This window comes from Podarcis vaucheri, assembly GCF_965113315.1.
Source record: "Podarcis vaucheri genome assembly, chromosome: 10".
Classification (NCBI taxonomy): Eukaryota; Metazoa; Chordata; class Lepidosauria; order Squamata; family Lacertidae; genus Podarcis; species Podarcis vaucheri.
Genome location: NC_138748.1, coordinates 17,110,868 through 17,135,800, shown reverse-complemented (window position 1 = coordinate 17,135,800; position 24,933 = coordinate 17,110,868). Strand labels below are relative to the sequence as shown.

At 43.8% G+C, this 24,933-nt stretch overlaps 2 long non-coding RNA genes across 2 annotated transcripts in view; both read left to right on the top strand.

Moving 5' to 3' along the window:
• LOC309541781 overlaps nt 1–24,933 on the top strand; it is a 575,734-nt gene that overhangs the window by 303,423 nt on the left and 247,378 nt on the right. The window lies entirely within an intron of this gene.
• On the top strand, nt 1,065–2,425 carry LOC309542231. The gene is made up of 2 exons (XR_014224150.1): nt 1,065–1,485; nt 2,154–2,425. It is a non-coding gene; the product is annotated as an uncharacterized lncRNA (long non-coding RNA).

Below are 24,933 nucleotides of genomic sequence, written 5' to 3'. Positions count from 1 at the left end.
GCTGTCAACTTACAGATTTGAAAATAAGGGACCAGCAGCCTCGAAAATAAGGGATCAGCAGCCAAAATAAGGGATTTTCGAACACAGGTATGTTCAACTTCTGACCCCTCCGAGCCAAAAGCAGAAAGCCCAGCCAGCAGCCAAACAAAGCCTCAATTGGTGGTTCCCACAGCGCAGCAACCCGGCAAAGGGGAGGCAGCAAGGGAAACCACCGTCACCTCTCTGCTGGGAAGCGCTGAGCAAAGGCGAGTCCCCAGGCAACGCGGCCGATTTGATCGGCACAAGGCATGCAAGCTCCACCCCCGAGTCGTTCTTAGACTCCTTATTGGGTGAGCAACGCAGCCAAGCAACACAATTGGAGCCTCCCTCCTCCCTGGCCGGCAGGGATGGAGGGAGAGGAGCGGCTTCCTTTGAAATAAGGGACAGCAGCGGGACACAGCGCTGGGAGATAAGGGACTTTCTCGCCAAATAAGGGACGGTTGACAGCTATGCTGATCACATTGCCTCCAGGGAAAGTAGGCAGCCATGAAACATGAACCTTTCTGGAATCTCCAACAAAGTCTCTTGGTAGCAGGGCTCAAGCTGGAACAAGAGCTGTTACAGATCCACACACAACCCCAAAACAGCATGTGGCATTCCCAAGCAATCAATTGGCAATCAAGCCAATTGATTGCCTCAGAGTTAAAGTATTGGCTCTGTAAATGCATTTCCATTTTATAATTCCAGGCCAGTTCCAGCAATCAATGACCATTTCAGTCAAGAGTAAGGGGCTGAAGTAATCAACTTTTGTCCTTGGCTACCAGCTTTGGAAACCTAGGGTGGTATTCACCCCATTGAAGTTAATGACCATGACTAAATGAGGCCCATTCATTTCAATAGGTCTAATTCTGAGTAAAACATAGTCAGATGCCAGCCCCTAGCATGATGAATGCTGAGCACACACATTCAGAATTGACACATATAATAAATCTTCAACTACGAAGTGCATAAGCTCGGCTTTCAGTATCGCTGAGTATATTCATGTTTTTGCTATGTTCTTTTTCAGAATTCAGCACAGCAATCATCTGAGGCAACAGAAGCTTCAGAATTAGATCCCACGGGTTATCATTCTGGAATACTCTCCCTGGGGATGCTTCCCTGCAGCCAATGCATTATTTTGGCAGCAGACGAAGAGATTTTTTTTCTCTCAGGAATTTGGGCAGAAGCTTTAGCATTGTGGTTTCTGTGGCCATTTTGGCTGTATCTTAGGGATTATCTTGCTGCTAAGAATGGCAAAGAGTATTTTATTTCTAAATTGTTTTTTGTGGATGAACACTTTTAGTTTGCAGTAATATTTTTAAATGGTGGATTTGTGGCAATGTTGGTATTTTTTTATTGTTTCAAAGTGCCTGGAGTCTTTCCTCTGCTGGCAGCAATGAACAAATTCAGTGAATGAATAACTGGTGGATTTCTCCTGGAGAATAAACCCTACTGATACACTCTTTGGTATGGAACATGATTTTCAAAATAAGAATGATTTGATTTCTTATGCACCCTCCAGCATGACGTACCTGGATAAAGGAATTTAAGAATACAATATTGAAAGCAGTTTGAAACAAATTACTGCCAAGAATTGGGCGGCTCCTCTATTTACACATCTCTGGTGTCTTAGGCTAGGGCAGGCATAGACAAACTCGGCCCTCCCAATGTTTTGGGACTACAACTCCCATCATCCCTAGCTAACAGGGATGATGGGAGTTGTAGTCCCAAAACATAGAGAGGGCCGAGTTTGCTTGTGCCTGGGCCGGGATAAAGAGGCACATCTTCAGCACAGGATGGAAACTAAACAATGAAGGTGCCAGACACACCTTTGTGGAGAGGGAATACCATACATTAGGGCTGGCACAGAAAATTCCCACTCCTAAGCTGCCATGCGCTGAACTTCTGAGGGGTTGAAAAAACCAAGAAGGCTCCCTCTGCTGATTTTAACACCCAGGAGGGTCTGAAGGAAGGAAGTAGTAACTGAAATCTGACAAGATGGGGCAAAAACAAAACCCCAAGTTTGGCTCCACATTGCAGAGAAGCAGCTATATTTAGAACACGTCACCTTTGTCATTTCTCTTCCTCACACCATCCCTCTCTGTTCCTTGTCTTTCATTATCTCAGTATCTCAGGCAATTATGAGGACTGAGGAAGACCAGCACTAAATCCAAATGCCAGGACAACACTGCATGAATTGGAAATAAATACGTCACCTCACTTGGTCTGATTTCTTAAGAAGATGATGTATGGAGCACATTCTAACCAAAACTTGAACCCTGGACTGTGAAGGAAATGGCTCGCAACATTTGGATGACAAAGAGAAACTTCTCATCCATATTTGCTGTCAAGCAGATCACCAGTTCTGTTTACTGTCAGAATAGCAACATGGGAGAAACACAACACATTTACTTCTCTTCTCGTGATGAATCTAACCATTGATCCATCTAATTCAGAGTTGTGTATCATGACTGTTATGTACTGAGTTGAATAGGATCAACGCACATGTAGGCCGCCGACGTACCTTGAGGACTATGAATGCGACCTCCCAGGCAGGACTGGAACTTAGAGGGGAGGGGTGTTATGTACTGAGTTGTATAGGATCCAAAATGCAGCAGTCTGATTGGTCCTAGAACAATAAGATCCAAAATGCAGCAGTTTGATTGGTCCCAGAACAATAGGATTCAGAATGCAGGAGTCTGATTGGTCCCAGAACAATGCAGCAGTATGATTGGTCTGCAGGAGCCACCCAATCCAGCTTCAGGTGTAAGTGAATCCACAACCTGATTGGCCTAGAGAAAGAATTCCAGAATTAGCCAATCACATGCAGCCCATTGTGTAAACAATGTATATAAAGCAGATACGTTGGGGAAACTTTCATTCCTCCTCACCACTATGAGCTGAATAAAGAGCATGAATTCCATTCTTAACTCTGAGTATATTTCAATGACCCTACCTGAAAGTGCCAGGTGATAAAACCTGCAAAGCATGCAGTCTAGCAATGGATAAGAGATGGGGAGAAATTCAGTTCAATTCGCATTTCAAGGAGCACCTGCCTAAATCACAGTTTGTGAAACAATGATAACCGAAATCCTTCAAAATTTGCTGCATTTTGAAATGTAGTTCTCCAGCCAAGAAATACCTTAAAAAATGTGCATACTGGGGCAGGGTGTTCATAAAAATGCCCGTTTTAAGTGAACACAACAGACAAAACAAATTCAGTACTGTGATGGGATGATGAGCTGCTTGTGCATAAAATCCAAGTCCCTCAGAGTTTGGTCAAGTTCGCAAACCTCTGTCTGTAACGGAGCCCCTTAAACATGACTCCGTCAGTCGCTGGCAGATTCCGACAGTGGTTGCTTTCGGAATCTCTTCCAACATAAAAGCTCCTTAACGGAAACACGTCTTCTGGACTCTCTGCGTGACAGTTTCTGGCGAGGAGTGGGTGTCCCTACAGGAGGTCCTGAAACCTCCCCACTGTTTTCACTGGAAGTGTCTCTGAGCCATCCCTCCTGCTCACTTTCCCTCAGCTCACCTCCTCTCCCCCTGCTGGTTCCCTCTTCAGCTGCTGAGTCTCTCCCAACCTGTGTGAGCCCTTCCACCTCCCTTCCTTCCGATGGCAGTTCCCTGACAAGTACATTATGGGAAATTGCTCTGCAAAAATGTGGGCATTGGGCAAAACTGCAGGGAAGCATTCACGTGTTTGTAGAAATTCACACAGAAATGCTGGCGAATTTTCACAAGGAGCTAAATATACTGTATTTTTCGCTCTATAAGATGCACCAGACCACAAAACACACTTAGTTTTTGGAGGAGGAAAACAAGAAAAAAATTATTCTGAATCTCAGAAGCCAGAACAGCAAGAGGGATCGCTGCGCAGTGAAAGCAACAATCCCTCTTGCTGTTCTGGCTTCTGGGACAGCTGTGCAGCCTGCATTTGCTCCATAAGATGCACACACATTTCCCATTACTTTTTAGGAGGGAAAAAGTGAGTCTTATAGAGCAAAAAATACGGTATAGATAGATAGCGAACTGGAAATGTGGAGAACTGAAGACAGGAAAAATGAGAAACCGAGAGAACTCAAAATGGACAGGTTTGCCCATCCCAAGCACAAGCTACAGCACTGGATTCAAAATTAATGCAAAAGCTCTGTATACTTCTTCTTCATCCCACTGTCTCGTTTTCTATTTGTTTAACCTACACATTTTAAACTCAATCTTGCTCCTAATTGCCCTTTATAGGAGATAGGGAATGCAATGACGTAGGAGTTGCTCTGCTGCTTCTGCCCCCGAACTTGGGTGCTCTCCGTTTTAAGTCGCATCTGATTAATTTGTTTCTCATTCACAAGGTATTTTTAGTACAAGGCCGTCAAGACTGATGTGAGCAGATATAAAAGGAGGCAGGTGCAGACGTTCCTTTGCTCCCATCCCAATGCTAGGCCTGATCACTCCACCAATGGTGAAAACAACAGCCAATCATCCATTTTTTGAAAAAAGTACCCCAATACCCTGAGAGAGATATTATTGGAGGTGATTTAATGCCGTCTTAAAAAGGTAAAGGGACCCCTGACCATTAGGTCCAGTCGTGACCGTCTCTGGGGTTGCGGAGCTCATCTCGCTTTATTGGCCGAGGGAGCCGGCGTACAGCTTCCAGATCATGTGGCCAGCATGACTAAGCCGCTTCTGGCGAACCAGAGCAGCACACGGAAACGTCATTTACCTTCCCGCCAGAGCGGTACCTATTTACTTGCACTTTGACGTGCTTTCGAATTGCTAGGTTGGCAGGAGCAGGGACCAAGCAACAGGAGCTCACCCCGTCACTAGGATTCGAACCGCCAACCTTCTGATTGGCAAGTCCTAGGCTCTGTGGTTTAACCCATAGTGCCACCCATGTCCCTAACACCATCTTAGGGTTGCTTTATTGCATAACTTCACTCAAAAGAATTGTCTGGATTTAATGCTGATTAAGGGAGCTTTAAGACAATGTAGTAAAGTATCATGAGTCATTGCTGGGTGAAGCTCTTTTAGTTTTGGGGATGTGGGTGGCGCTGTAGTCTAAACCACTGAACCTCTTGGGCTTGTCGATCAGAAGGTCAGCAGTTCTAATCCCCGCGATGGGGTGACCTCCTGCTGCTCTGCCCCAGCTCTTGGCAACCTAGCAGTTCGAAAGCACGCCAGTGCAAGTAGATAAATAGGTACCACTGCAGTGGGAAGGTAAACGGCGTTTCAGTGCGCTCTGGTTTCTGTCACAGTGTTCTGTTGCACCAGAAGTGGTCTAGTCATGCTGGCCACATGACCCGGAAAGCTGTCTGCGGACAAACACCGGCTCCCTCAGCCTGAATGTGAGATGAGCGCCACAACCGCATAGTCGCCTTTGATTGGACTTAACTGTCCAGGGGTCCTTTACCTTTTAGCTTCAGGGTCCAAAATGGCTTTAGCTAATAAAGCCTCAGCAGCCTCAGCCAACATTGCCCAACGGTCAGGGGTTATGGGAGTTTCGATCTAAACAGGTCCTCCATTCCTAGTACACAGGTGTATAAAAAGTTGTTAAGTATAGTAATTTCATTAATTGAAATTGCAAATGCTTGTTTGCATTACTATGAGTTGAAATTTGATTGGTTGCTCCTGCCAACCTAGCAGTTCGAAAGCACGTCAAAGTGCAAGTAGATAAATAGGTACCGCTCCGGCGGGAAGGTAAACGGAGTTTCCGTGTGCTGCTCTGGTTTCGCCAGAAGCAGCTTAGTCATGCTTGCCACATGACCCGGAAAAACTGTCTGCAGACAAACGTCAGCTCCCTTGGCCAGTAAAGCAAGATGAGTGCCACAACCCCAGAGTCGTTCATGAGTGGACCTAACTGCCAGGGGTCCTTTACCTTTTTAAGTGAATTCTAGATAATTCCCTAGTAGTTCTCATGTGATTGGCTAATGATGGCCACATGGGAGGTATCTAGTGAAGGAAAGAGTGCATTTTACCCGAAGCAAGAGGACTGTATTTTAGAATCCACTGTGAACACTGCTAAGTTGAACAGAGTGTTGGAGTGTTTCTTCTCTTCTTGAAAGAAAGAGCAAAACTGCAGGAGAAGGTAAAAGTGGAAATCATAGGCACGGCAAGGCATGGCTTAATTGAGATACAGAAGGCTGAAAGTACTGAGTCTGGAAAGAGGGGAAAACACAGCTGTTTGGAAGTTAGAAGAGACTGAGCCCATGCTTGGAGAAGCGTGTGACCATAAATACCATGCTTTAATGAATGTATAAAAAGGTAAAGGGACCCGTGACCATTAGGTCTAGTCGTGGCCGACTCTGGGGTTGCGGTGCTCATCTCGCTTTATTGGCCAAGGGAGCCTGCGTACAGCTTCCGGGTCATGTGACCAGCATGACTAAGCCGCTTCTGGCAAACCAGAGCGGTGCACGGAAATGCCGTTTACCTTCCCGCCGGAGCGGTACCTATTTATCTACTTGCACTTTGACTTGCTTTCGAACTGCTAGGTTGGCAGGAGCTGGGACCGAGCCACAGGAGCTCACCCTGTTGCGGGGATTCGAACCGCCAACCTTCTGATCGACAAGCCCTAGGCTCTGTGGTTTAACTCACAGCGCCACCCGTGTCCCATAATGAATGTATAATATTACATTAAAAACTTACATTTGCATTCCACTCTTCCCCCGTGGAATTCAGGGAATACATAGGGGTTTCCCATATTGTGCTCACATCACCCCTGTAAAGCCAGTTAAGCTAAGGCAGGGTGGCTTGTTCAAGGATACCCAAGGAGTTTCTTGTCTGAATTAGGATTTGAACTTAGTTCTCCCTGGCCCAGGCTGACTCAATACATGATGCTGCCTCTCAGATGCTGCCTTCCGGCCAATAATTAATATCCTTATAGCTGTAGCTTGTGAAATAAAGTACATTTGTCAGGCCATTTATCTTGCTCCCCAGACCAGCCATGATAGCTATTGTTTATTTGGACATGTATACATTATATTAGGAACCTGAGACTTAACACTTCATTGTTGTCCCTGTCCCTAATGTTTCCTAGCCGTTGATCACGTTCATTTTTAGCTCCTAGCTCCTGTGGGCTTGTGTGGCATGCATGCTGACTCCTTAATTAAAATTGCATGCCAGGAAGCAAACCGACAGCTGAAGCCTTACCTCCTACTGTTGCATTCTGGCAGTTCAGGGAATTTCTTTTCTTTCATGTTTCTTCCCCTCCCCCCCCCCAAAAAAAAAGAAAGAAAATGTCAACTGCTTTCTCGGAAATAAGATCTGAAAATGTCTAGAAAAATGCAGAGTAAGGGATTCAATCTGGGATGAAAAAGAGCACATTCACGGATCCAGCTACGGGACACAGACTAAGGGAGGAAAGATACAAGGTTGCATCGTATTTGTTTATTTACATGGTTTTTATACCATCCTCATTCCCTCCAACATTTCTCTAATGAAAATAGGGATGTCCTGTCAAACAACAACAACAACAACAAAACACACCACTCATCTGGCTGGGTTTCCCAAGCCACTCTGGGAGGCTTCCAGCACATATAAAAGCAAAATAAAATGTGAAACATTAAAAGCTTCACAATACAGGTCTACCTTCAAGTGGGTGTCACTACCGAGAAGGCCCTGTAACTTCACTTCTCGCTGTGAGGGAACCGCCAGAAGGTGGACTTCAGCATAGGAGCCAACTTGAGGGGGCTGTGGGTTCAGGGGCACTCACAATAATATAATTGTGGGGACTGGGTACCCACAAAGTCAATGAGAAAAGCTGGCAGGCAGTAGTGGCGCTGCCTCAGAGGGAAGCAGCTCAGCTCTGCCCTCAGCAGCCAGCCAGTGAGACACCCTTTTCCGTGTGTGTCTGTCTGTGTGTGTCTGTGTCTGCCTCCATATCCAAGCCTCTCACTGCAGAAAAGGGTGTGTTATGCACTGAGTTGAACAAGATCCAAAAGGCAGCAGTCTGATTTGTCCCAGAACAATAGGATTCAGAATACAGCAGTCTGATTGGTCCTAGAACAATAGGGTCCAGAATGCAGCAGTCTGATTGGTCCACAGGAGCCACCCAATCCAGCTCCAGGTGGAAGTGAATCTGCAACCTATGCCTATGCCTACAGCCGAATCCCGGAATTAGCCAATCACGTGGGGCCCATTGTGTAAATAATGTACAGTGGTGCCTCGCAAGACGAAATTAATTCGTTCCACGAGTTTTGTCGTCTTGCGATTTTTTTCGTCTTGTGAAGCACGGTGCCGGGAAAGTTTTGGAAAAGCTTCAAAAATCACCAAAGTCTTTAAAAACCTCAAAAAAGGCTACCACACCGCGTTCTATGAGTTGCTCCTCGAAGTCAAGTCGCAACTGTATTAACGGTGTTAAGAAAAAGGAAACAAACTTGCAAGACATTTCCGTCTTGTGAAGCAAGCCCATAGGGAAAATCGTCTTGTGAAGCAACTCAAAAAACCAAAAACCCTTTCGTCTTGCGAGTTTTTTGTCTTGCGAGGCATTCCTCTTGCAAGTTACCACTGTATATAAAGCAGACATTCTGGGGGAACTTCCATTCCTCCTCCTCACCACTATGAGCTGAATAGAGAGCATGAAATCCACTCTCGACTGAGTATACAGTGGTAACTCGGGTTACATATGCTTCAGGTTACAGACTCCACTAACCCAGATATAGTGCGTCAGGTTAAGAACTTTGCTTCAGGATGAGAACAGAAATCGGGCTCTGGCAGTGCAGTGGCAGCAGGAGGCCCCATTAGCTAAAGTGGTGCTTTGGCACTCCTGGAACTCAGTGTCTGGGCTGAACGATGAGGGTGGAGACACTCCTTCAGGTATATTGGGCCAAGATATGCAGGTTTACTGACCCTATTCTGCACCTTTTCCAACTCTAACTATTTTATTTTTTATTTTATTTTTTTGAGGACAGATTGATGGGAGAGAGAGCTCAGGGAGCCTAACTACTATGTCATTCCTTTTCCCTCCCTTGAACTGATGTCGGGTAGTTTCAGAAAAAGAGCTCATGGCAAGGTTATCAACAATGGGAGCTGGCAGATTTAATTTTTCTGTCTATATATCTTTTTTATGTCTTCGTGACTGGACAATTCTAAAGCTAGGGACAGATGGTTATTAAAATGTGCTCTCAATTCTGATCCTTCCCTCTTTAAAATATAATTTTTCCTATATCATATGATTTTCACATTGTAAAACCTGGGCATGAGGAACACAATTAGAAGTCTCTTTAGTTTAATCTTTGCAGTGGACAGAAAAGTGATGGTAAAATCAGCGCTTTCTCTTAACGTGGAGAAATGGGCAATGCAATGAGTCATGCCTACTTTTAAAATTATAGCTCACAATTCTGGGAAAACATAGATGTCTTTCCTCCATTATATCAATGGATTTATGGATTCTGTCTCCAGAGATCCAGTCTGATTTCCTGTTGCGCCTCTGCACTGTAACACTGTCAATGCTGTTGGCTCTATTACAATACAGAAAAAGTGAGCTTTAAAAATATACTTTTGCTTCACACACTGAGAAGTTTTATTTTCAGACTTGCAACAATGCAACACAAAATTCTTTGAGGACATGATCTAGTCTTGCATTTGAAAGTCCCACTCACTCCAATGGGTGAAAGGATGGGCTTAATTTCCCCAGTAACAGATCATAGAATCATAGAATCATAGAGTTGGAAGAGACCACAAGGGCCATCGAGTCCAACCCCCTGCCAAGCAGGAAACACCATCAGAGCACTCCTGACATGTGGTTGTCAATCCTCTGCTTAAAGACCTCCAAAGAAGGAGACTCCACCACACTTCTTGGCAGCAAATTCCACTGTCGAACAGCTCTTACTGTCAGGAAGTTCTTCCTAATGTTTAGGTGGAATCTTCTTTCTTGTAGTTTGGATCCATTGCTCTGTGTCCGCTTCTCTGGAGCAACAGAAAACAACCTTTCTCCCTCCTCTATGTGACATCCTTTTATATATTTGAACATGGCTATCATATCACCCCTTAACCTCCTCTTCTCCAGGCTAAACATGCCCAGATCAGAAAGCTCAGCAAATCATTTAGATGCTTTTCAACATCTACATGAAATTGTTGGTAGAAATCATCAGTGGGCTTGGGCTTGGTGTGCACCAATATGCGGATGAGACCCAGCTCTTCCTCTGTTTTAAATCGGAACCAGTGGAGGCATTGAACGTCCTGTGTGGGTCTCTGGAGGCGGTTGGAGGATGGATGGCGGCAAACAGATTGAGGTTGAATCCTGACAAGACAGAAGTACTGTTTCTGGGGGACAGGGGGCGGGCAGGTGTGGAGAATTCCCTGCTCCTGAATGAGGTAACTATGCCCCTAAAGGATCCTGGGGTTATTTTGGACTCACAGCTGTCCATGGAGGCACAGGTCAATTGGTCCATGGAGGCACAGGCCAATTCTGTATCCAGGGCAGCTGTCTATCAGCTACCATGCCGGCTGAGACCCTACCTTCTTGTGGACTGTCTCACTAGAGTGGTAGATGCTCTGGTTATCTCCTGCTTGGACTACTGCAATGCACAGTATGTAGGGCTACCTTTGAAGGTGACTTGGAAACTACAAATAATCTAGAATGTGGCTGCTGGACTGCTGGTTGGGAGCGGCCACTGGGACCATATAACACCTGTCCTAAAAGATCCACATGTTGTTGTTGTTGTTTAGTCGTTTAGTCGCGTCCGACTCTTCGTGACCCCATGGACCAGAGAACGCCAGGCCCTTCTGACTTCTACTGCCTCCCGCAGTTTGGTCAAACTCATGCTGGTAGCTTCGAGAATGCTATCCAAATAGGATAGATCCAAAGGATCCACATAGGCTTCCAGTATGTTTCCAAGCACAATTCAAAGTGTTGCTGCTGACCTTTAAAACCCTAAACACTTTGGACCCACTCCTATCATTCAGCCCGGACAATGAGGTCCAGCTCCGAGGGCCTTCTGGTGGTTCCCTCACTGCGAGAAGTGAGGTAAAAGGGAACCAGGCAGAGGGCCTTCTCAGTAGTCGCACCCACCCTGAGGAACACCCTCTCATCAGAAGTCAAGGAAATAAACAACTATCTGACTTTTCAAAGACCTCTGAAGGGAGCCATGTGTAGGGAAGTTTTTAATGTTTGATTTCTTACTGTGCTTTAATTTATTGGAAGCTGCCCAGAATGGCTGGGGCAGCCCAGTCAGATGGGCATCATGTAAATAATAAATTATTAGTCGTATTATTTATTAGGAAATGTCTAGGTACCCGTGAAAGGAGTGAGCAACAGCATATTAAGCAATATAAAGCAAATGATTCTAATGTACTGCAGGCTGTATGATAGGATTACAAATGTCAAACTGAAGAGCTGGCATGCTGTAATTATCCAGGACTATGAAAATTAGTTCCATGGATAATTACCTAGCGCAGCTAAGGTCCCAAATTGAGATTATGGGGTGAACATCCAATCAGATCAGGGGCCAACTTGAACACAGCAATGAAAGGCGTATAGGGAATACAATATAACCAGAAACAGCATAAAACCTATCAAAACACCAGGGAAGAATAAACTGTGCTGTAGCTGCCTCAAAACTTCAGACAAAAAAAAAAAACAAAAAAAACAAAAACAAAAAAGTAGATCTTTGTGAAGAGCAGCCTGCAGTCATGGGACCACTTGGGGAAAATACCAGTTCTTGGCATTTCTCTTCTGAAATGGTTCTATAACACAACCAAGATGATTAAAAAAATAAATACCATATTGAAACCACATTATAGCAGGTTTATAAATCTGAAGGAAAGAGGTCATTTCATATTTGAAAATCCAAACTGAGCAAATAATATCGTCCAAATTCGTGTTCCAAACTGAGCAAATAATCTCTCTCTTATTCCAAATTCATGCTCAAACCATCTTGCCTCAATAAGCAACCTGGCTGCTGAATTCTTCACCAGCTTAAGTTTCCAAACAGTCTTCAGCGGCAGCCCCCATCCCCGTAACTCAAGTATCAGAAAGTGGTGTATTGCTACTTTACCATCTGTACATGCCTCTTCAGGGTGATTAAAGAAGCCACACAAGAGCTTCAATGCAAAACCTTCCCTATTTAAAATATTAGCCCATAAAAAGACTCTGATAGGTACACACGGCTGTCCTGACAAGCACATTAATTATCCGTCTCTGGTCTACTACTTAGCAGCTTTGATTAATAACAGTGGCATTTAAAAGACTCAAGGCAGGCCATTTGCACCATGCTCTTGCTCTTAGAAGCATGTCAGAGTTCGGATGTATCCCGGTTGTAGCTGCCAGATCAAAATATGGGGAAATGTGGGCAAACGGTGACATCAGGGAACTGTGCTATTTGTCAAACAGATTTCAATGGAACGGCATCATTCTGAAAGAAAGATTCTTTGTTGTCTCTAACCAGTGATAGCACGTAACTATATTTCTATACATAGATACAGAAATCATGGTCTGGTGGCTTGGCGGCAGCAGGAGGCCCCATTAGCTAAAGTGGTGTTTCAGGTTAAGAACAGTTTCAGGTTAAGAATGGACCTCCGGAACAAATTAAGTACTTAACCCGAGGTACCACTGTAATGGCAATGGTGCCAACCTGAGAGATGCCGGAATTGAGTTCTGGAGAGTTGCAGCTGAAAAAAAAGCCCTGCTCCTGAGGCAACAAGAGGAGTGGTGTGTCCCTGTTAGCAGCTGTGAAATGCTAAAGGGGATGCAAATATCTATTTACATAGAGTAACAGATGCAAAAGGGGGCTTGGGAAAAAGCTCAGGGTCTCTGCCTCAAGGAGTTTACACACTACCACCACCACCACCAACAACAACAACATGTTTTATATACCACCTATCTGACCGAATTTCCCTAGCCACTTTGGGCAGCTCCCAACAGAATATTCAAAACACAATAAATCATGCAATTCTAGGTATGTTTACTCAGAAATATGTTTCACTGTGGAATGGAGCTTTCTTCTAGGCGAGCGGTTATAGGTCAGGTTACCCAAGTCTTACTTTTGCAAAAGGAACAGTGGTGGGGTGAAAATGGTGAAAGGGAGAGGGAAGATTTAAAAGTGATAAATGAGAACAAATCTCATGGAGTGAAATGACCGCTAATAAAAAATTTAAGGATCTATCACTTTCTGCCGCTCCACTGTATTCTATTACATCTTCTAATAAGAAGAACCAGTTGTTTTGAATTCTCTCCACATGACATCAGTAGTATTACCCAAGGCAAAGGCGGCCATTAAATTAATGTTTGTGTTTTTGTGTATTGCTCAAGGAAAGTGGGGGTGGGGGGAGGGGGAGGATGGGGAATAGTGAAATGTCAGCAAGATAGCAGACAAAGACCCAAATATATTTAGTGACCTTTATTCCCAGAGACGGGTTTGTATCCTGATAATGCTAGAGAGGCTCTCTTAAATAATGTAATGTTATTGTCTCATGCTTAGGGACAGCGAGCACTTGGTACAGCTAACAAGAAAAATACAAAAAAGAAAGAAAGAAAAGAAAAAACGTCCAGAAAAAGCAAATAATATGCTCCCATGCTGCATTTATGCATTTTTTTATTTGCTACAAGCTGAGGATGCCCAGTCTCTAACTGTAGATGGGGCCTATAGTTTAAAAAGTTTCAAAATGGCACCATTCACTTACCCTTCTTCTCTGGGGTACAAGTAGGCTCCTTCTTCTACAGCAGCCAGGGAAAGGGAAGCAGGCAAATTCAGTGGCTGATGCAGAACAATTTCCGCCATCTATAATGCAGCCAGATGCAAAATAATGCAGGGCTGCTCTGCCTTTAACAGCTGTGTAGAATTTCAGCATAACCAGCTGCACCTGATGAAATCCCTACACAGCCATTAAAGGTACAGGAGTCCTGCTCTTATTTCATACCCTCCAACATTTCTCCAATGAAAACAGGAAAGTCCTATGCAGCAGCAGCAGCAAAAACAACAACAACTTCATGAGTTATACCCCACCCATCTGATTGGGTTGTTCCAGCCACTCTGGGTGGCTTCCAACATAAAACATAATAAAACAAACATTTTTTAAAAAACTTCCCTATAGAGAGTTGCCTTCAGATGCCTTCTTAAGGTTGTATTTAGACTTCTCTATTTGGCTTGGTGGGACGTGGGTGGTGCTGTGGGTTAAACCACAGAGCCTAGGACTTGCCGATCAGAAGGTCGGCGGTTCGAATCCCCGTGACGAGGTGAGCTCCCGTTGCTCGCTCCCTGCTCCTGCCAACCTAGCAGTTCATAGCATGTCAAAGTGTAAGTAGATAAATAGGTACCGCTCTGGCGGGAAGGTCAACGGCGTTTCCGTGTGCGGCTCTGGTTCGCCAGAAGCGGCTTAGTCACGCTGGCCACATGACTCAGAAGCTGTACACCAGCTCCCTCGGCCAATAAAGCGAGATGAGCACCGCAACCCCAGAGTCGGTCATGACTAGACCTAATGGTCAGGTGTCCCTTTACCTTTTACCTTACTTGGCTTGGTGGCTGCATAATTCCATACCCTCCAACATTTCTCCAGTGAAAATAGAGGCATCCTAAGGAAAAGCGGGACATTCCAGGATCAAATCAGAAACTGGGACGGCTTCTGTAAATCCGGGACTGTCCCTGTAAAATAGGGGCACTTGGAGAGTCTGCAAGCAGTCTCATGGAGTGTGGGGAGTTTCAAAGCAGGGGCGCTCCATGTGAGAATGCCAGTCCCTGGTCGTTACTTACCTAATACTTACAAGTGGGGATGGCTGGAGGGCTTCTCTGGATATTATTTTTGTTTGTTTTAAAAATGTACACTTGCTTTAAATCCCCCGCTGCCGCTGACACGAGATAGCTGGGATGATTCGGGGGGGGGGGGGACAGCTTTATTCATATGGCAGCAATTGGTCTTTAGGTCCCCAGGTCCCACATTACATAGGCCTTTCCTTTATAGGAAAAAGCCACCATTTGATTTATGCCAGCCTTAAAAGCAAATCCACTTTAAAGGTCTACATTTCCTATGGACAATTTTAACAAGGTGGGCAATTAACAAAGCCTTGTTCATTTCACATTGATCTAACCTGAAATATTCCAGGGCTTTGAATTATTGAGATCCTGTTGAACCTGTCCCACTTGGGAATTTGCCATGTACAGCAAGATATTTTTCCTCATTTGAATTCTGCACAGCCGAAAACTTTGATATATTTCCCGTCATTGCTGCATCCAGTCTTTTAGATTTCTCGAGGCAACAAGTAAGACTCCTTTTTCTACAGCAGGCAAAAGACTCGATCACATGAAAGCTTTTCTTCTTTCTGCATTATTATCCATCGTGATGTTTTAATGCTTTATGGGTATTTGATCCATTTTGCCCTCTTGCTTTCTAATGTTCTGCCAACACTAACACCATGAAAACACTCCTTAAATGTCAAAGTAGGGCTTGATGCTTGTAAATGCGGAATTGAAGCAGTTAAGTAAAAAAAAACAAAAAAACCTTAAAAACCCCTGCACTTTTCATCATGACACAGATGGAACAACAAATTAATGGACAGAAAAAAGAGATGTCACTTTATTTCACTGACTGGGAATTTAATGTGCTGAGAGACTTGGTTCTAACAGCATTTTCTCGCTCTTGCAAGAAGGGAACGTGGCATGCAGCCTGATTCAGTGTGTGATGATTTGGAAGCAGACCCCCCAAGTGTCCCTATTTTCCGGGAACAGTCCCAAATTTACAGAAGCCATCCTGGTTTTGGATTTGATTCTGGAATGTTCTGGTTTTCCTTGTTGTTGTTTAGTCATTTAGTCGTGTCCGACTCTTCATGACCCCATGGACCAGAGCCCGCCAGGCACTTCTGTCTTCCACTGCCTCCCGCAGTTTGGTCAAGCTCATGCTGGTAGCTTAACACTGTCCAACCATCTCGTCCTCTGTCGTCCCCTTCTCCTAGTGCCCTCCATCTTTCCCAACATCAGGGTCTTTTCCAGGGAGTCTTCTCTTCTCATGAGATGGCCAAAGTATTGGAGACTCAGCTTCAGGATCTGTCCTTCCAGTGAGCACTCAGGGCTGATTTCCTTAAGAATGGGTAGATTTGATCTTCTTGCAGTCCATGGGACTCTCAAGAGTCTCCTCCAGCACCAGAATTCAAAAGCATCCATTCTTCGGCGATCAGCCTTCTTTATGGTCTAGCTGTCACTTCTATACCTCACTACTGGAAAAACCATAGCTTTAACTATACTGACCTTTGTCGGCAAGGTGATGTCTCTGCTTTTTAAGATGCTGTCAAAGTTTGCCATCGCTTTTCTCCCAAGAAGCAGGCGTCTTTTAATTTCGTGGCTACTGTCACCATCTGCAGTGATCATGGAGCCCAAGAAAGTAAAATCTCTCACTGCCTCCATTTCTTCCCCTTCTATTTGCCAGGAGGTGATGGGACTAGTAGGAGACCCCTATTTTCATTGGAGAAATGGAGTTATGAGACCCCTGAGCCAAGGAGATAAGTAACTATACAACGTTTAGAAGACATCTAAAGGCAGCCCTGTATAGGGAAGGGTTTTAATGTTTATTGTTTTATTATCTTTTTAGATATGTTGGAAGCCACCCAGAGTTGCTGGGGCAGTCCAGTCAGATGGGTAGGGTATAAACAGTATAATTATTTATTGTTGTTGTTATCCTTGTTATGGAATAGGATGTCCCTATTTCCGTCGAAGAAATGTTGGAGGGCATGCTTCCTTTCCTGTCAACATATAGCTCCCTGGTGAGTCTCTTCTACCCGTTCATCCATCACAGATCTGTCATAACACCATTTTGATCCACTAATTAATTGTTCATTTGAATAGTCATGTTGAAGCAGCCATGCGTCCCTTGGGAAGTTCTCTTCTCCCCTAGGCCAGAATGGAGGGGGAGTGGTGGGCCAACTGGCATGGGCCTACAGTTTTAAAGTGGCCTATTCCAAGTCCCTCTGGTAGAGGCAAAGGGGGACCCTTTGGTAAATATTACTGAAATGTGGTTTACATTTCCCATCTGGCCTGGGCCTATTACCAGCTTTGCACAGCCATGCCCTCTCCGCCTTTAAATGCTGCTGCTGCACCGTCAAACATGTATAAATATAGGGCATGTGCCTTTGGTGTACCCTGGCATAGTTTCTCATTATGCTGCTGTAAGTCTGAATTGTGAAGGTGGAGGCGAACATTGCATGATAGTCCGAAGAAGAGATTCAGTTGTGTCTCCAACACAATTATGTGCAGAGTGCAACTTGCAACTTAAAATTCCTTGGATTATGCTGCCCCCGCTACTAAATTTCTTTCTCTTACCTTTCCAACAAATTTAACGGCTTGGCTTTTTTTAAAAGCTGCAGTACAAATTGACTCATTAGAACTGGGCAGTATATGTCAGCCATCATTTCTGACAATTCTATGTTCCTCATATTCATTAGCCTAAACGTGAGCTGCTGTTTGTCTGCAAGCGTGACGAGTTTTCCATTACTTCAGTTGTATGTTCAAATGTCCATTTTCTTTGTAAAAGCATTGGGAGGGAAATAATAGCGGCAAGTGAAGGAAGAGGGAAGGATAGAAAGAGCAGAAATGAAGGAAGGGACAGAATTGCAAAGCTTATCTTAATCAGCATTGTCCAGGGCAGGGCTTTTCCCAGCAGGAACTTGATTCTATCCCTCTCAGGTGGGTGCCCATTGCCATTATAAGAGAGCAAGGGAGATGTTCATGGTGAGTTCTGGCACCTCTTTTTCTAGAAAAAGACCACTGGTCCGGGGTATATTTCTTCATATGATATCACAGATTGCCCAAAGCCATTTCACACATGAGATCTTTTAGGTGCACCCATAAAATGTTTTGTTCCCTTATGCCAGGCATAGGCAAACTTGGCCCTCCAGATGTTTTGGGACTACAACTCCCATCATCCCTGACCAGGGGTCCTGTTAGCTAGGGATGATGGGAGTTGTAGTCCCAAAACATCTGGAGGGCCAAGTTTGCCTATGCCTGCCTTATGCCATAGAATATATGGAAACACAATGCATGAACACCACCAATCTGTGTTTAAAATGTTGGGTATTATACAGGGTCAGGGAACCTCAAGCCCTCCAGACGTTCTTGGACTCCAACTCTGTTCATCCCATAGAGGAAGATGGCCGCCGATCGGTGAGGCAGGGTGAGGCAGCTGCTCTCACCATTTTATAGTTTTATGGTCCTTTTATTGTTTTACTTTATTGTTTTACTGCCCTATTTTATCATTTCATGGTTTTACTTCCTTGTTATCTCGGACGCCTTCCCACTGAGTTAGGAAGGCGACACGGACCAGAAAGGCGCCGCTGCCACCGCCGCGGCCTCCACCACCACGGCAAAGGAGCTCAGCAAATTGGTCTCAATTACCTGCCTACCTTGGAAGTAGTCCCGCGGAGAACCCTCCTGCAACACCCGACTGAGCCAATGAACCGAGGTGAGACTTTACCAACTTGACCTTCACAAGATAAATAATGGTGATGACCAGGAGTGGCGGTAGAACACCAGGCTTTTATCGGAGTGATCTAAGACCTCTCTCTAAAAGAGCTGCCCTAAAGGGAGCTCAAACAAAAAGCACTCGGCCCTTTAAGAATAGGGGTAAAGTCAAGCCGAGTGAGAATCAGCAGGAAACTGAAACTTCTCCCTCCTGCACTGAAGGGCCGGCTGTGCAGAGAGAGGATTGTGTAGAAGAATGCCACAACAAAGGGCCAATAAAGCCCAAAGTAAATCCAAACATAATTGGTACAGTCACCAAAGTACTCCCAAAACAGACTTAAATCCCAAGCTTCTCCTGAACCATCCCGAGCCCGAGAAGTGCTGGGTGAGGCTGGTGGGAGCCTGACAACATATGAAAAGTCACAAATTCACTATCCCCGCTAGGTAGCACATTTACCGGAGAACCTGGATTGGCAAACACAGCTTTTGATCAAGGGCAGGGCTGTCTTACCCATAGACGCTAGGGGTGCAGGGCACCCGGGTGCTGGACTCTCAGGGGCACCAGGTTGAGAGCCCGGGGCCTGAGAGTTGAGTCCAGGGAAGAGCCCGCCCATCGGTCAGAGCGCTGTGGCAGGCTCTTCTGCTGCGGGCAACTCTGTGCCGCGAGTTTGGCGGCGACCGAGCTCACAAGACACTGAGGTGGCTGGCCAGCTCCGTCCTCCTGCTCACCTGGGACTGGGCAATCTGGGGGTTGCACACCGGGCGGATCTTTGCACCCTGGCACCGCATATGCTTATGACAGCCCTGATGAAGGGTCACAGCTGGTATAGTGGTCGGACCAGAATCTGAGAAATGCCTTGTTCCAGTCATTAGGCTCAGCTCTTAGGCAAGACTCAATCTCTCAGCTTCATTCTACACTGTTCCCTGGATCCATAATATCGTGATAAAAATGAAACTGGACTATCTTACAGAGCAATTTGAAGGATGGGCAAGATTACATCAGAAGTATTTATAATATTCCCTGGGGAACAACAGTGGGAGTGGGCTTTTGCACTCTTGCTAGCAGGCTTCTCAGAAGCATAGCATTGGTCACTGGGTGCTAGATGAGACAAATTTTTGATCTGATCCGATAGGACTCTTACATATGTATGTATGTATATATGTCTGTCTGTCTGTCTATCTATCTATCTATCTATCTATCTATCTATCTATCTATCTACCACTATCTCTACAAACAAACATGGAGTATTGTTTTAATATTTCCATGACTGTTGAATTATAGGAAAATGACAAAGATTTCTGTAGCACATTAAAAATGGACAGAATATTGTGACATAATATAAATTGGTTTTAATGTTCATTAAGTGGCAGATGTGAGGGAAATTAGTGGTCCTATATAAAAAAGCAACACATATTTATTTGCAATAGAGCCACAAATTGCATTTTTTTACAAGAGATGCACCACCACCCCTAAGGGAAATAAAATCTTCAGTGACAATTGGTTTCAACACCGAGTGACAGCACCAGGTTCAAGTAAAGGACAGGGATTCCTTTTTGCCAGAGGAATAAATTTTAAAATGCACTTGATACTGAAAGACAAGAATGGTAGATACATTTTTACTAAAGGGACAAGGAATGATAATAAAAAAATAACTGTTGGACATGTATAAGCCATAAACTTAGAGCAACTTGATTTTATTCAAAGTGTATTATGTAGATTCAGTAAGGACTCAGTTATGCAGCTGCAAATAAAATGTTTTAAGTACATTATACAAATGTGACACTAGATGGCGATGATGAGCTATGGCAAATTCAATATGTTTTTCAAAAAGTTTTTTTGAAAAGCATTTTCACAATGCTTCTTATATGTGTCTAGATTCCACCTAAATTTGCAGAGGGAGAACCCATACTAGGGGGCAACTTCCACCTTAATAGATGAGGAGTCTCTCTATAAGACGTGAGAAAGGGAGGAACTTTTTAGTGACCAACCAACTATTTACAGAAAGCATAGTAGAAACCCTACAATTCTATCTGAAGAGAAATGACAATGACAACACCAATTTTACCAACCATTGGGATGCTATGAAAGCAGTGAAAAGAGGTATCCATATTAAAGAAAAATCATGTATTAAAAAACAAACCTCTACAACATTTCCAGACTTGAAATGGATATTACTGTTCTACTAACTAAATATAAAAGTTCAGATTCAAAACACCTCCTCAGAGTGATTCCGAGCAAAAGTACGAGGGCTCCTGATAAGGCATTTAGCTATGCAATGGGTGGTGCTGTGGTCTACACCACCGAGCCTCTTAGGCTTGCCGATCAGAAGGTCAGCAGTTCAAATCCCCGTGATGGGGTGAGCTCCCATTACTCTGTCCCAGCTCCTGCCAACCTAGTAGTTCGAAAGCACGTGAAAGTGCAAGTAGATAGGTACTGCTCCGGCGGGAAGGTAAACGATGTTTCCGTACGCTCTGGCTTCCATCACGGTGTTCCATTGTGCCAGAAGCGGTTTAGTCATGCTGGCCACATGACCCGTAAAGCTGTCCATGGACAAACGCCAGCTCCATTGGCCTGAAAAGCGAGATGAGTGTCACAACCCCATAGTCGCCTTTGACCAAACTTAATCGTCCAGGGCTCCTTTACCTTTACCTTTTTACCTTATCTGTTAACATTATTGTTCCGGGGTCACATGGAGGGGGCAGTCAAGGCTGAACAGGGAAATCATGGGAGTATTTATTTATTTATTTATTCATTTCAACAAACTTTATATACAGCTTGATTATAAGGGGTTTACAAAAATATAAAATAAAGCATGAAAATTCTCGATCTAAAACAGTTTGGTATTTAAAGACATTTGAAAGGTGATTAAAAGTCAAGGGTAGCTGGAAAGAAAAATGACATAGAAAGAAAAGAAAAGAAAAGAAAAGAAAAGAAAAGAAAAGAAAAGAAAAGAAAAGAAAAGAAACCAAAAGGTGGCTATTGCACAGTTGATGCCCAGTGTGGAAGCAGCCCTGATTACTGCAATTTCAGTTCAAGCTTTGCTGACCTTTTCCTGAGTACCAAACTCCCTATCGATTTAAAAACTAGTCTTTGCTCAGTAAAGTTTACCGGCTTAGGGACTGAGTTGTGAAGTTATGGAACTGAGTGGCTGATCATGGTGGTTTAATTTGTCCTTTCCCAATGAGATAGCATCAGAGCCTCAATTATTTATCCCATATGAGTAAGCAATCGGAGTGGTTATAAAGGAGCCTACAGACCTACATTAAAGCCCTGCTTTCTGCTGAGGCCACACAATCTAATGTCAGAGACTGAGGGAAACATTAACAAATGTATCATTTATGGACATATTTAAGTACCGTATTTTTTCGCTCTATAAGACGCACCAGACCACAAGACGCACCTAGTTTTAGGAGGAGGAAAACAAGAAAAAAAATATTCTGAATCTCAGAAGCCAGAACAGCAAGAGGGATCGCTGTGCAGTGAAAGCAGCAATCCCTCTTGCTGTTCTGGCTTCTGGGATAGCTGCGCAGCCTGCACTCGCCCCATAAGACGCACACACATTTCCCCTTACTTTTTAGGAGGGAAAAAGTGAGTCTTATAGAGCAAAAAATACGGTATGTCTCTGATCTTCTGGGGCATGTTAATAGTTCATCCGTTGGATTGAAAGAAGCCTCCAAATTAGTCAGATAGTAAACCTAAATGAGAAATCCACCATACAAACGACTCCATCTTTCACAAGCTGCTTAAAAGCAATATGTGTTGAAATTCTCACTAAGGGTTTGAGCTGACGGACATTATCCACTTTTTACTGCATTTGTTTCAGGGAAGTAAAATACCTGGCTGCCCATGTATGTGGAAATATCTTCATGTGATGGAACACTGAAAATATATTGTATATCTTGCAAGACAGTATGTCAGCTGGGGACACTTTATTCCCCTGCCAGACAAATCTCATTTTTTTAAAAAAATCAGCAGTTATTTATTTAAAATTCTGCTCACTGGGATTGCCTGTTGAGATAACGATTTCATTTGGGTGATGACTCAAGAGATGAGAGATGTGCTTATATTTTTCACTGCCAGGAACTATCTAGACAAACAACAACAATAATAAACATACAGCTGAATAATTTGCAGAAGGAAAAAAATTAACAGTTGACATTATACCATCCCACTGTGGGTCTTTGAGGATCTGCTGTCTGCTTTGAAGGCCCTTTCCACCTGGCCTGGGAAGGTGGAACCCTGACCATAGGAGCCAACTCCTAGGGGCCGTGGGGGCATCAGTTCCCACAATAAAACATTTGAGGGGGCCACAAAGTTTATGGGCATTCCCATTCAAATGGTGTGTGTGCACTGTGTCATGTGATCAATTACCGAGCCCCCTATAATATTTTATTCAAGTTGGCACCCCTGGCCATGACTGACTCCAGCTGCAAAAAGTTTAGGTGGCTGAACAGGCTCTTGCGTTGGGGTATTGATTGTCAGGGCATTGTTGTTGGGGGGTTGCTGTTTTAATTGCCCTGTTTTAATTTAAAATGTTTCAAATTGTTTTTCTTTTTCTTTTGGAAAAGTTTTTATTGTTAAAACAATTCAGCATTAATACACACATATTGCGAATATACAAGCATACAAACATACATTTCATGCAATCCTTAAAAATATTCAAACATACCTACACTCAGTCCCACAGATAATTCCTTTTCCCATCACCATCCACCACCCCTCACCCCACCTTTGTGTTAGACTTCCAATCTACTCAATTGCAATTTCTTTCCATTTCTATTACTTTCTTTCACACACCTTTAACCTAATTTCATGCTTCTTTTTCTATTACACATTGTTATCCACCTTATTTAGTATTTCAGTATTTAAAACAGAACTTGTTTATTCTAATAGGAGTTCTGATTTTTCAATATGGTTTTGCAAGTATCCTTTAAACACCTTCCAGTCCCTATCTATCTTCTCTTTTGAGATCCTTCCAATTTCTCCCATTGTTTTGGATATATTGTAGTACTCCAATAATTTGGCAGGCCACTCTATTTTTGTTGGTATAATACCACATTTCCAATTTTTCGCAATCAATAGCCTTGCGGCTACTTTTGCACACAAATATAATGTCTTGTCTTCTTCCTTTAGACTTCCTGGTACTATTCCCAATAGAAAACCTTCTGGTGTTTTCCTAAATGAATATCTAAACATTTTTTTTTCCATTTCGTTATATATTGTTTCCCAAAATTGTTTGATGTTTAAACAATTCCACCATATATGTATCATAGTACCTTTTCCAGTGATGCATCGCCAGCAGACATCGCTACAATTTTTATTCATTTTTGCTATTCTTTCAGGTGTTAAATACCATCTATGTTGTATTTTAAGGTAATTTTCTTTCAATATATAACACATAGTGAATTTCATATCTTATTTCCACAATTTTTCCCATTGTTTTCAAATTGTTATTCAACTTCTTTTAACTTGTGTGTTTTTAAATTTGGGGTTTTAGTTGTTTTTACATTAAGGGATGTAGGATGTTCCTGGGAAGAGAGGAGATCAGAGGTGACCTTGATCGCAGTACTTCTGGGCAAGGGGAGGTATGGTGCGGGTAGGGGTGGGGCAGGCTGGGTAAGGGGCAGTGACTGTGCTGTGTGACAGCCCCTCTTCCAATCTGGGGAATTGCGGTTGTTCTTTCAGCCAGCTCTCAGGTCTGCGGCTGCTGTTGCTGAGTGCCAGGTCAACTCAGAGTAAGACGTCTCTCATCCATGATCTGATTATGGATTGCCAGTCTCCCCTTCTTGGGCAAGATGATGGTGTGGTCATGGACCAGATCCAGCCACCCTTGCAGGAAACTGATTTTCTAGGTCCATTTCAGTTGGGGTTTAGGCATGGAAACTGCTTTGGTTGCCCTGTATGATGAGCTCTCTTGGGAAAGAGACAGGGGAAATGTGTCCTTGTTCATTCTCCTTGACCTCTCAGGGGCTTTTGATACCATCAACCACAATATATTTCTGGAGTGGCTGTCCAAGTTACTGTGGTTCTAGCCTTACTTGGATGGTCATTTCAGGAGGGTGATGCTTGAGGAGTCCTCTTCAGCTCCATGGAGCCTTCAATGTGGTGTTCCTCAGGGTTCAATTTGATACCCCTATGCTGTTTACATCTACATGAAACTGCTGAGTAGGGTTATTTGGAGTTTTGGAGTACGTTGTCAGCAATATGCTGATGACACACAACTCTTCTTCTCTTCTACATCTGCAGGTGTGGCAGTGGCTGTGCTGGACCATTGTATTGCCTCAGTAATAGACTAGGCGAGAGCCCACAAACTGAAGCTCATTCCAAAAAAGACTGTTAGTTGGTGGTTCCCTAGACCAAATGGATGGGAGGTTTCCTGTTCCCGATGGGGTTACACTCATTGGTTTGTTTTTGCTTTGGTTCTTGTTTTTATTATGCATTTTGTGTCCCATTATGTATTTTTATGTTGTGAATTGCCCTGTGATTTTGGATAAAGGGCAGAATGCAAATTTAATAAAGAAGAATACACAATAATAGTAA